Source organism: Tasmannia lanceolata, unplaced genomic scaffold (genome assembly GCF_043159265.1).
Source record: "Tasmannia lanceolata isolate RefF3 unplaced genomic scaffold, GAP_Taslan_0.1 ptg000018l, whole genome shotgun sequence".
NCBI classification, from domain to species: Eukaryota; Viridiplantae; Streptophyta; class Magnoliopsida; order Canellales; family Winteraceae; genus Tasmannia; species Tasmannia lanceolata.
This window is the reverse complement of record NW_027518695.1, coordinates 14,339,516-14,351,009: the sequence shown is the minus strand read 5'-3', so window position 1 is coordinate 14,351,009 and position 11,494 is coordinate 14,339,516. Positions and strand designations below refer to the sequence as shown.

General features: G+C 37.9%; 1 long non-coding RNA gene across 1 annotated transcript; it reads right to left on the bottom strand.

Moving 5' to 3' along the window:
• Nucleotides 1-1,993: 1,993 nt before the first annotated feature.
• LOC143849382 (uncharacterized) lies at nucleotides 1,994-3,429 on the bottom strand. Its single transcript, XR_013235661.1, has 2 exons — nucleotides 3,191-3,429; nucleotides 1,994-2,652 (listed from the first exon to the last, which is right to left on the bottom strand). It is a non-coding gene; the product is annotated as an uncharacterized LOC143849382 (long non-coding RNA).
• Between the last annotated feature and the right edge of the window lie 8,065 nt (nucleotides 3,430-11,494).

Here is an 11,494-nt window from a genome sequence, read left to right as displayed (position 1 = left end):
AATTGCAGCATTATCAATATTAATTATTAAAACCCCAAATGTACTATGTTTAATATTATAAATAGATCACCCTCTCAGGAATGTCTTTAGCTTGGCCACTTATGCTGTCTTTGTAGACTATAGTTTAGATGTCCCCCTCAACAAAAACTGACGAACTGGACAGAGGCACCGGAAGAGGATATCAGCTACCAACAACATAATCAGCAAGAAACAGAACCTAATAACCACCATTATACATATTCGTAGATGAACACTCACCCAAATGGTAGTGTGTAAAATTCAGTTTTGTAAAGCAATCAACACATACTTCTTTACAAGTTGTTGAACAGAATACGCCCTGAGGTGTTCATTATGAACGGCAATTTGGTGCTACTGAGCTGGTTTTGGAAAGTGCTCTGCACCTACAATTCTTTGGTAAAGATGGTCACAGTGAACCCATTCCTCAAGATTTTCTGCACAGACGCTTGCCCAATTTTGCCACAAATAATAGCCTAACATGCAAATCAAAAGCATTAATTGCCTAAAGAATATCTGAGTAGCCAGAGCATGGGATATAGAACATGTATTTTCCAAGTTTAAAACTAGTGATAATACCTTATGCAGACCTCGAAAACCCCAACCCTTTTTTGAATCCACTCCTTGTGGTTACAACTCTCTCTTGTTAGTAATAAAATCATTGTCCTCTATTTCTGGATTGGTCCCTTCATAATCATCAAATGACATGGTCTGAGTGCCACAATTGTTAACCTCTATGCAGGCCTATAGATGTCGAACAAACCAATTTGTCAACTAAAACTTGCATTTCTGAATATAGAATCTAAAAAACAACATCATCTATAGCTTTTAAAAAGGCCTACAAGGAAACAATAAAATGTGCATTACCAAATTGTATCACGGAACTTCACCTTCTTAACTATCATTCAGGTCTATTAGTTTTCAGTGGTCTTGCGTCCTCGTGTAGTAGGAATCAATGCAAATAGTTGTGTTTATACTATAGCCATCCCATGTTAAAGAAAAGCTAAAAACTAAAAGCAAGTTTAACCCCTTTCTAATGGGTCAATGATTCCACCTCTTTTGAGTCAAGTTATGATTACCAAAAATCAAGAGGGTCATCTGAAAGGTGGGATATCAATTCCAGTGATCTAAAAATTTTGATGCATTCAGTAAGAATATGGCCCCTCATCGAGTAAATAATGCAGCTAATAACTATGCCAACAAAGTTAAAAGAAAGGAGTGACAAAAGGACTCCTTGTCTATGCCCTATAGTTTTGTAAGTAACCCACCAAATATAGTTAATAATATATAACAGAAAGGAAGCCTCATAGTGAATTGAGTATCGTCTCCTTGGCTTCACATCTCTAACACTAATAGGACGAACAATAATGACTCGCCTTTTTGCTTTTGTCCCAAATTAGAACCTCATTGCCCAATGATCTTGGATTATCATTAATTTGGCTAGGTGAGGGTTGGGATCGAACACACAATCTTTTGGTTGAAACAGAAAGCACCTTCCAACTGAGATAGACATACAATCTTGCTTGGATCAATGTTCATGTTTTGCAAATCAAAGTAAATTGTAAACCTTGTTAATGTATACCCACACGTGGTTTGCCATTTTGGCAAAACACAGCATCAAGTTCAGACATGTTTTGCAAATCATGATCCCACGCAAAGCAAGAATAAGACATCATAATTGTTGTTTAACTCTTAGTATGGTTTTTATCAAATATGAAGTATAAATGATTTTAGATATGAATCTTATACAAGATTCGACATTTAGGTGCATTAAGATAGATTTTGTTTCTGACTTGAATTTGTTGTTGAATGTTAAATAATTGAATATCGATATCCAAAAATAGCAATCTATACTTGTTCGAAATTAAGAACCCTTTTGAAAGATTCCACACGGATGAAATGTTAGGGAGTCATGGTTGTCGAGATAACATATTCTTCCCAATGTTAGTCCTACATCTATCTTTACAGCACCTTGCACTCCCATGAGAAGACCCAATTCCATTTTCAATCAAACAAATAATGTCAAATGCACCAAGAGAACACCCACATCAACAATTGATCACTTATTCAATACAAAGAAAATGGCATAAAGCCCTAGAGTTGATGGAATGCATTAGATTAAGTCCTTTAAGCATGTTCCATATCAGGTTGGGTCCTACCTACTCCCACACCTAGGTAGCCCCTTTTTTCATCTTTTTAAGGGGCTGCTGTTGGATCAAATATCAAGGGCGGTACTCTTTCACCAGAGCATGCCCGATCGGGCATGATATAATGTCTCTTCTTTTCAAAGGCAAAAGTAGAAGCATGAACACGTTCATCGAATTCTTCCTGCATACTTACGAATGCGGCTTTGAGAATTGCGTACTCTCGGTACATAAACCTGACTTGAGAACAAAGAGCAGATACGTTCACCCCTCCACTTATAGAAGGGAAAGTCTGGAGAGATGGAGCCAGAATTGGAACGGAATGAAAGGGTGTCCCTCCCAGCTGTGGCTGTTGATTGTAGAATTGTTGAGGATCACGTGGGGAAACACCGAGTTTGCATTGAAGGCTGTCTGAAGTCCCCTAAAAATCTCAGGATTTCCAATAAAATCACACGTCTCCACCAAGATATCAATGGTGATCAGAGTTATTTCCCTGATTAGAGTAAATTCAAGTTAGTCACAGACTAAAATGTCAAAAACCACACACATACATATAGAGAGCCATGCAATCGAGGGCCATACTCACATTCACATTACTAGAAAGTGGATAATTAACATTTATGGTTAGACCATACTCACATTCACATTACTAGAAAGTCCTCTGCCAGTTTTAGAAGTTCTATATTGTAACCATTGTATAGTAAACACATTCCACTTCTCATTGTTACATGCCTATGAATCATAATATCAAACAAGGGATTTGCTAGCGTCCATCGCAGATGGTCTGTTGCATGTCGGACCAGCCACATAGGCTCACTTTACAGCAGCTTCTGTCTTCATTCATGAGGTGGCTCAGCCGACATGCAACAGACCATCTGCGATGGATGCTAGGCAATGGACGCTAGCAAATCCCATCAAACAAACGAGCATGTATATTACTACAAAATTCCAAGAAAACTGAAAATAACAAGGGTGATTTTAACCCCATTACAAAAAGATACAAAAAAAAATACAGAAAGAAAAACCTATACCTTATTTCGATGAATCCAAATTCCGATTCCATGAAGAATCCGACCACCGGACGAAATCCCAAATCCCCACCTCGTCTCCGTTTCTGTTCCTCCTCATCATTCTTATCATCGTCAGAACAGCTAAATTCGAGTTCCACTCTCTCATAGTAATGTCCATAAATATGTTCCCATGTATACCCATTTTCTTGATCAGAGAGGATTATGTGGCCGTGCCACTGCCACACCGGATAATTTCTTTCTTCATGGAACCCAACGCATATACGGCCCTCCCTAGAATAATCTCCCTCTCCAGCTTTAATTCTTCATTGGCAAGCCTTTGAAGTTTGTAAGAGGAGGAACTGCGATGGGTGTTGTAAGAACCCATATTTGAAAGGGTGCTCTTTCCTCCATATATATAATGGTCCAAATGCCAAGAAAAGCATCCTCGTATCCACCAAGATATATGTTTGGATTTTCGCGTGGGTTTTCGTATCTAGCAAGATATATTTGGATTTGGCGTGGGATTCCGTATCTAGAAAGAAATATTTGGATTTCGCGTGCGTTCCCTTGCAATTCCGCATGGCTGTGGAAAAAAAGAAAAAAAAAGAACAGAATTAGATGTAGGAATGACATTGAAGGGAAAGTTTGGAATCTGTTTCTGGCCCCCAAGATGGGGTATTCTGATTTTGCTGGACGGAATGAAATTTTTAATGGGAATGAGGAATGATAGACTGAAGGGCGGCCTTGCAAAAAAAAACAAGTTACAATGGCGCTCCCATTGGTGCTTGTAACTGGTTTTTGGAAGGGATCCCTAATTTTCAGTGCCATTATAAATGCATTTCTTGAGATAGACCAATGGGGGCGCCCTTGTAAATGGTTTTTGCAAGGGCTCCCTTCAGTCTAGCATCCCTCTTAAATTTTTATATTAATTTTATTTCTATTTAGTTTACGGAGAAGTAGACTAGGAATTGAAATAGGGTGTTTAGGCTCCCTTTGTTTTAGATTTTGATAATGGATAGTAAGTCCCAAATTTAAATTTGAGTCCAAATTTAGTTTTGAACAACTTGAGTGTGCCAAAAGAAAAAGACCCAAGACATTAAATTGGAAATTTGAATAAGAGTCTCTTTTGGATTTTTGAAACTGCCGGAGTGTAGAAAATGATAATAACACGTGCCAAAATGATATTTAGAACAAGATTTCAATATTTCTCCTTTTTTTTTTAAACACTTGATAAAAAAATGGTTTTCAATTTTGTTGAGACACGAAGATAGGAAAATGCAGATATCTATTAAATCTCAGCAATTGAGGAGTAATCTTCAAAACTAAGCACAATAGAAACCCAAATGTTACGGATCCGTTAATTAAAGAACTAAAAGTATAGTCATTGGGAATAATAATTTCACAGGCTTCCTTCGAATTAAAGAATGAACAACAAAACACTTTTAGAAAATGAAGTGATCTTGAACTCACTAAGATACTTTCATGAAATTTATGACTAGATTAGGGAAAATTAAGGACGTATCTCTCACAGACAGCCTCGGAGAAAAATAAAATTACACAATCACCTAAGTTCAAAATTATCAGGAGTAACTAAATGTGAAACATTCAGCATTGTTAGAACTAAGAAAAACTTAGAAGAATCTTATTTTCAATAAATTTTGGAATTCAAATGGAAAAAATGCACTTGACAATTTGCAGAGATTCAAAAAATTCAAAACCATCAGCAAGAAGGAATCCATTCAAAAAATCCAGTCAAAAAAAACCCACGACATTGATCATGAAATCTTTTTAGGCCCCAAAACCATGATCAATTTTTGCTAATCCTTTTCCCCCTAGAAACTGTCATTTTGACACATGAGCCATACAAGTAATGCCATATTCAATAGGGGATTTGAGAGAGAGAGGGGGGGGGGGGGGGGGGGGGGGGGGGGTTTAGCCGTCATCATCGGATAGGGGAAACTAGACGCCTTGAGAGAGGGAAAATTAAAGAGATGGGAGTGGAGATCCATTTTGAAAAGGAAAATTTTCCGCTAATGGGTTTGGTAAATGAATTAGAATTGTGTCTCTCTTTGCAATAAATTAAAAATCAAAGAGGGGTAAAGGTAATTTTGTCATTTTAAGTAAGTAGGTAAGACTCCTCCAAAAAAAATTCAGGGGTCAATTGCCCCCACTCCTCCGTCTCTGCTCAGAATACAAAACTTGTACAGCCTTACTCGTATCTTTCTGGACACAGGTAAAATATTTGCTGATAGTGAGAGCATATTTTGGCGTAATATATATTTAGGAATGCCAAACTAAATGGTGCCCTTCCAAATATCAGCTAAAGCAGTGCTCCCATCCAAGTGCATTAATAACAGGGCAAGCATGAGTTCTTACAACAGCCTCCACAACTCCTCTTGCGACAACCTTCAATGGCTTGCCAAAGAAGAATCGAAGATAGAGAGGGAGATTATTCGGAGAATTGATAACGGGAGGATCGAGACCCTGAACCCTAATTCTAGGGAGGGTGTTACTATTGGAGATCACCGCATATGCGTTGGATTCAATGAAGAAAGAGATTATCGAGTGTGGCACTGGCACGGCCATATAATCCTCTTTGATCAAGAAAATGAGTATACGCGGGAGCATATTTACGAACAATACTATGAGAGAGTGGAACTCGAATTTAGCGGTTCTGACGATGATAAGAATGATGAGGAGGAGGAACAGAAACGGAGACAAGGTGGGAATTTGGGGCTGGGAGATCTGATAAGCGATGGGATTTTGTCTAGTGGTCGGATTCTTCACCGGAAAATGGGTATACGCATGAATACATTTACGGTAATTACTTTGAGAATGTGGATTTGAAATTGAGAGGTACTGATGAGGACAAGAATGATAAAGAGAAACGGAAACAGAGGAAAGGAAGGAGTTCGGGGCTGAGTGATCTGATCGGTGACAGGAATTCGCTTAGTGGTCAGATTCCAGTCCATGCTTATGCTTTCAGAATTTGCCCAATTATAGGGTTTGAATAAAGATTGTGGGATGTGAGGAATGAGGTTGGTTTTTTGTTGGAAATCTTCCAGGCTCTGGCAAGGGAAGGAAAAGAATTGGTTTTGAGATAGGGAGGGTCGATGGAGAGGTTGTTGGTGTTGGAAGAAGAACTCATTATGCTCTGTTTCTCCTCTCGTTTGATGGTGAAGCTATTTATAATGCGCCCCCCTCCCTACAAAAAATAGCGGATTTAATAAAGATTTTTTTAGATTTTTTAGATTGCAAGAATCAACATACCCGAATCGACGAAGATACGTTAAGGATTTCGGGTGTGTTTCGAAGGCATTGGAATTAACGTACTCGTATCCTCCAAGATATATACTTCGCTTGTGATTCCATTGCAAGAATGAGGCACTAGAATCGGGATCCAATTCCGATTTTGATTTCGGGTAACCTTTAGGCCCTGTTTGGATTGCAAGAAAAAGATTTCTGGTGGGAAATTTTTTCTTCTGGAAATTTCTTTCCATGATTTAGAGAGACGATATTATTATGGTTAATTTAGAAAATATTATCATAAATCGAAGGTCCACTTTAATTAAAAATTGAATAGGATTGGTTCATGTTATATTTTTCATATATAAAAATGTAAGATATTTTAGGAATATTTTTCCTGTCCTAACTTTCCCAGAAAATTCCTACAATCCAAACATGGCCTAATTACTTCGAAAAAATGAACATAATTAAGGGTAGAAATGACATCTTAATATAATTAAAAGGGAAATGTGTTTCCCGTCCCAAGATGTGGTATTTTAATTCTGGAATGAAATTTTTATTAGATTTTTTTGAATTAGTTTTTTTTTTTTTTTTTTTTGCATTGAGTTTATCGGGAACCAGAATAGGAATTGAAATAGGATGTGGACCACAATTCTTGATTTTGGCATTCCAAACATAGCCTAAGGTTTTGGACCAGTTTGTTTTAGATTTTGATAAGGTAAAATGTAACTTTGAGTCCAATATTCGGTTTTGGACTCACATCAAGGACAAAACAAGGAATTTGCTTCATCAGGGAATTTTCAACATACGATTAGTAATACTATCCTGCCCGAAATCTAATTCTTAGATTTTAGTCCCAAACAAAAAAAATTAAGCTAAGCCCTGGACACTCCATTTTTATATACAAAATCAAACCAAATCCTTGTATTCACGTAAAGGCACGGTTAACGGGTGGCTCACAACCACATGAATGTGCCAAAAGGGAAATACCCAAAACATTAGATTGGAAATTTGAATAGGTGGTTCTTTTGAAATTAGCAAAACGATATTTAGAATAAGTTTTCAATTTTATTTTTATTTTGAACACGTGATAAAAATGTTTTCAATTTTGTTGAGACACGAAGATAGGAAAATTTAGATATCTATTAGACAAAACTCAGAAATTACTGAAGAATAATCCTCAAATCTTTGCACAATAGAAATGCAAATATTATGAATCCGTTAATTAAAAACTAAATATTATAGTCGTGGGGAATAATAATTTCACAAGCTTTCATGAAATTTAAGAATGCACAGCAAAAAAACTTTTATAAAATGAAGTCATCTTGAACTACTAAGAGCCGGATCGGAATGAGACTGGGGACAAGGCCAAGACACCATCAGAGGACAACTTTCGGCCACATTGTATTTTTTTCGACTGGAATACAAACCTGACTTTCTTCGGTGTAACTCAAAATGAAATTGATGAAGCCCTGGTATTGCCAGGAAACTCTCCAAATGGATTTGGAGATTTTAAAGCGGATTGTTTTAAGTATTCAATACATGCCTCAAAGCGCGGTCAAGGGTCAGGTTTTGGCCGACTTCTTAGCCAATCGCCCTTGTATCGATGTTGAACCGGATGAGGTAAGATGCCTCAATATTGGAATCATCGTCTAAAACCTTGGGTCCTCATGTTTGATGGTTCCCACACCGAAAAGGCTGCTAGAGCAGGAATCTCAATTATTGCTCCTAATGGTGGGAGAACTCAGTTCTCATTTCAGCTAGACTTTGAGTGTTCCAATAATCAGGCCAAGCACGAGGTATTGATAATTGACCTCGAATATTTCTAGAAATGGGAATTACCAATGTTGAGATTGTTGGAGATTCCCAATTAGTTATCGAACAACTTGGGGGCGAGTACAAATGCTCTAGTGAAGCCTTAGTCCGGTATCATACGATAGCCAATAAACTCATAAAACAATTCACGGACGTTACGGTTAGGTCCGTCCCTAGGTTCCTGAATAGTGAGGCAAATGAATTGGCTCAAGTCGCCTCAGGACTAAGGATTCTTAAAGGTATTTGCAAGAAACCAATCACCGTACAGAAACATCCATTACCCTTTCGGATCGAAGTCATTGCATTGGATGTAAAGAAAAGTGACCGGAGATATCCAATAATGTACTACTTACAAAATCCCCACATGCTGACCAATTTGAAAACGAAAAGAAAAGCATTACTACGTTATACTTGGTGACGATTTTTACAAGAAAAACATGAATGATCTACTCCTAAAATTCTTAGGAATAGAGGAAGCCATGTTGGTAATGGCTGAAGTTCATGAGAGGATTTGTAGTGCGCATCAAGCCGGCATTAAAATGCATTGGTTAATCTAAAGACTTGAAAAATACTGTGAGGCCCAGGCAGCAACCCAATAGGAGGGTGAATTGGGTTTTGTAAATTTTAGAAGATTAATTGAAAGTTGTATACAAAGAAGAATTTTGACAGTTAATGCAAGGAAGATAAAAATCAAGATGAAAAAGGGCGATCCCCACTTTGTTTCCCTTACATCATAGCCTAAGTTCCTCATGTTGGCTATTTTGAAATTGACAGCCATAGAGAACAGTAAGTTTCATGAGACCCGTAATGATGAGTCTGTTAATTCCAATTGGCAAGAAGAATTTTGACAACCATAGGTGAACGAGCCTCTAATAAGCAACGAAGAAACTTGTGATTTCGTAAAAAGAGGTTCTCCATCATTAGTTCCCAAAAGGGCACCTTCACCTACTGAACAATGAACTTCCAAGCGTCATACAATCTATGGATGAAAAATCCTTAAACGAAACCAAGTGAACCTTTGGCTATAATAAATGTATTGCCAAAAATAAAGTCCTTAACTTCGTACAAGGGAACGACTTGGTTGGCATTATCTTGTGGTGCCAGGAACTTAATCAAATGCAAATAACTATGAGTTACAAATAACTATGAGTTATTTGAACAGGTTATTCTCCTATTCAATGTTCTATTTGACATTTACAATTCACACATTGCAAACTATTTAGTCCTTTAAACAAGGATCTGAAAAAATGAAATATAACCATGACGAACGCTTGTAGCAAACAAGGGGAAAATAAGAGGAAGTTGCAAACTTCATCTTTTCTTGGGCATTTAAGCATGTCTCCCTGCTCGTAACTTAGTATCAGTATTAGAATTTAAATGTCCTTGTTAAATACAAGATCTTCTCATACAACTATCATTATCCGTGTCTGCAATTTTCAGCATTGATATTTGCATCTAGGTCAACACAACTCGAATAAATCTGCATATTTATGTTCTACAGGAGTTGTCAGAATATTCGACATACACATATGTAACTGGAATATTATTAGTAGCGAAATGAAACAGTTTTTACCAAAAATTAGAATCTCCAAACTCCATGCTGAATATATTTTTACGAATTTGTTTAAACTATACTCGCATCCACATTCCAAGAAAATGTCCATGCTGAAAATAATTTTAAGCAATTTATTTATATTATACCCACATCCAAATTCCAAGAAAATGTCCCTGTTGGTTGAGAGAAGTTCTATTGTTTTTTTTGAAATGGCAATAATAATATATAGCAAATTAAGGAGGCCGAGATGGACCACCCATATCTACAATAGGAAGCAAGAAAGAAACAGGAACAAAGAAAAAACAAAATACAGAGAAAACCCCTTTTCAGGGAGGAAGGTGGTCGAACCCCAGAATAGAACCACCGGAGACACCACGCTTAGCTAGCGCATCCGCCTTATCATTTGCCGATCTTCTAACATGTTGAAAGCCGATAGCGGACCCCACAGTTAAGTCCTCAATCTCATCAAAAATGGAAAGAAATCTCCACGGAGGATCCACCCCACCTTTCAGCCAACGAATCACATTTAACGAATCTCCCTCAACAATGGTCTGATCCATCAACCTTCTATCAATATTCAAAATGCCAAAATGAGCCGCCCTCACTTCCGCATCCGAGGAATCAGACACACCAATAGAGCCGTAGTATGCCCACATAACATCCCCCTTATCATTGTGACAAACCCCTCCCACTCCTGCCGGACCCGGATTGCCGGAACTCGCACCATCGAAATTAACCTTATACATGTTTTGAGCAGGGGGCTTCCACCTATGCAAAATAAGATCTATGCGCTCAACACTAAAGTACACCTCCCGCCAACCTTCCCAAAGATCAAAAGCCGATACAAACCGAAAGGATGGGAGGCATCTCACCCAAGATATAACCAAGGTAATGATCTTCAAGTAAATCCAATGAGGATTCATGGCTTTCCCCTCAAAGACTCTAGAGTTCCTCTCCTTCCATATAGACCACCACGTAGCAAGTAAACAAAAATTCCACAAGGTTTTTCCTTTTTCCTTCCAAGGAACCCCTCCCCATTGGTGCAATAGTGACGGAATAGATTTTGGAAAAACCCAACAAATCCCAAATCTCATGAAGATGAATTGTCATATGAGCCTAGTGAACGAACAATGCATAAACAAGTGATCCACAGATTCCCCATCATGCAGACATAGTGGGCAATGATCAATAAGCCACATACCACGGTTTCTCAGAAAATTAATAGTTTGTATTCTATCACGACAAACCGCCCAACCAAAGATACAAACTCTAGGTGGGCAATGAAATTTCCATACCTTTGCCGAACATGAAGGGTTAGAAATGGGTATAATACTTTTATAGAAAGATTTAACCGAGAAAGTCCCAGAAGGTTCCTCAATCCAAAGCCTTTTATCCTCCCCATTCCTTTTAATGTAACAACCCTCAAGAAGGGCCCGCAGGCTAGAGATCAATTCCACCTCCCACTCAAAAAATGATCTTCTAAACCCAGGGTTCCACACAAGAACACCATCATTCCACTCAAAGCAATCGCTAACAAACGCCTCCCTATTTGAAGCCATATTGAATAATCTCGGAAAACGACACTTAAAGGACACATCCCCACACCACACATCCTGCCAGAAAGATATTCTATCACCCCTATACACTCTAAATCTAACCTTTGACTTGAAAAGAGAAGAGATTTTTAGAATGTCTCTCCAAACCGACAA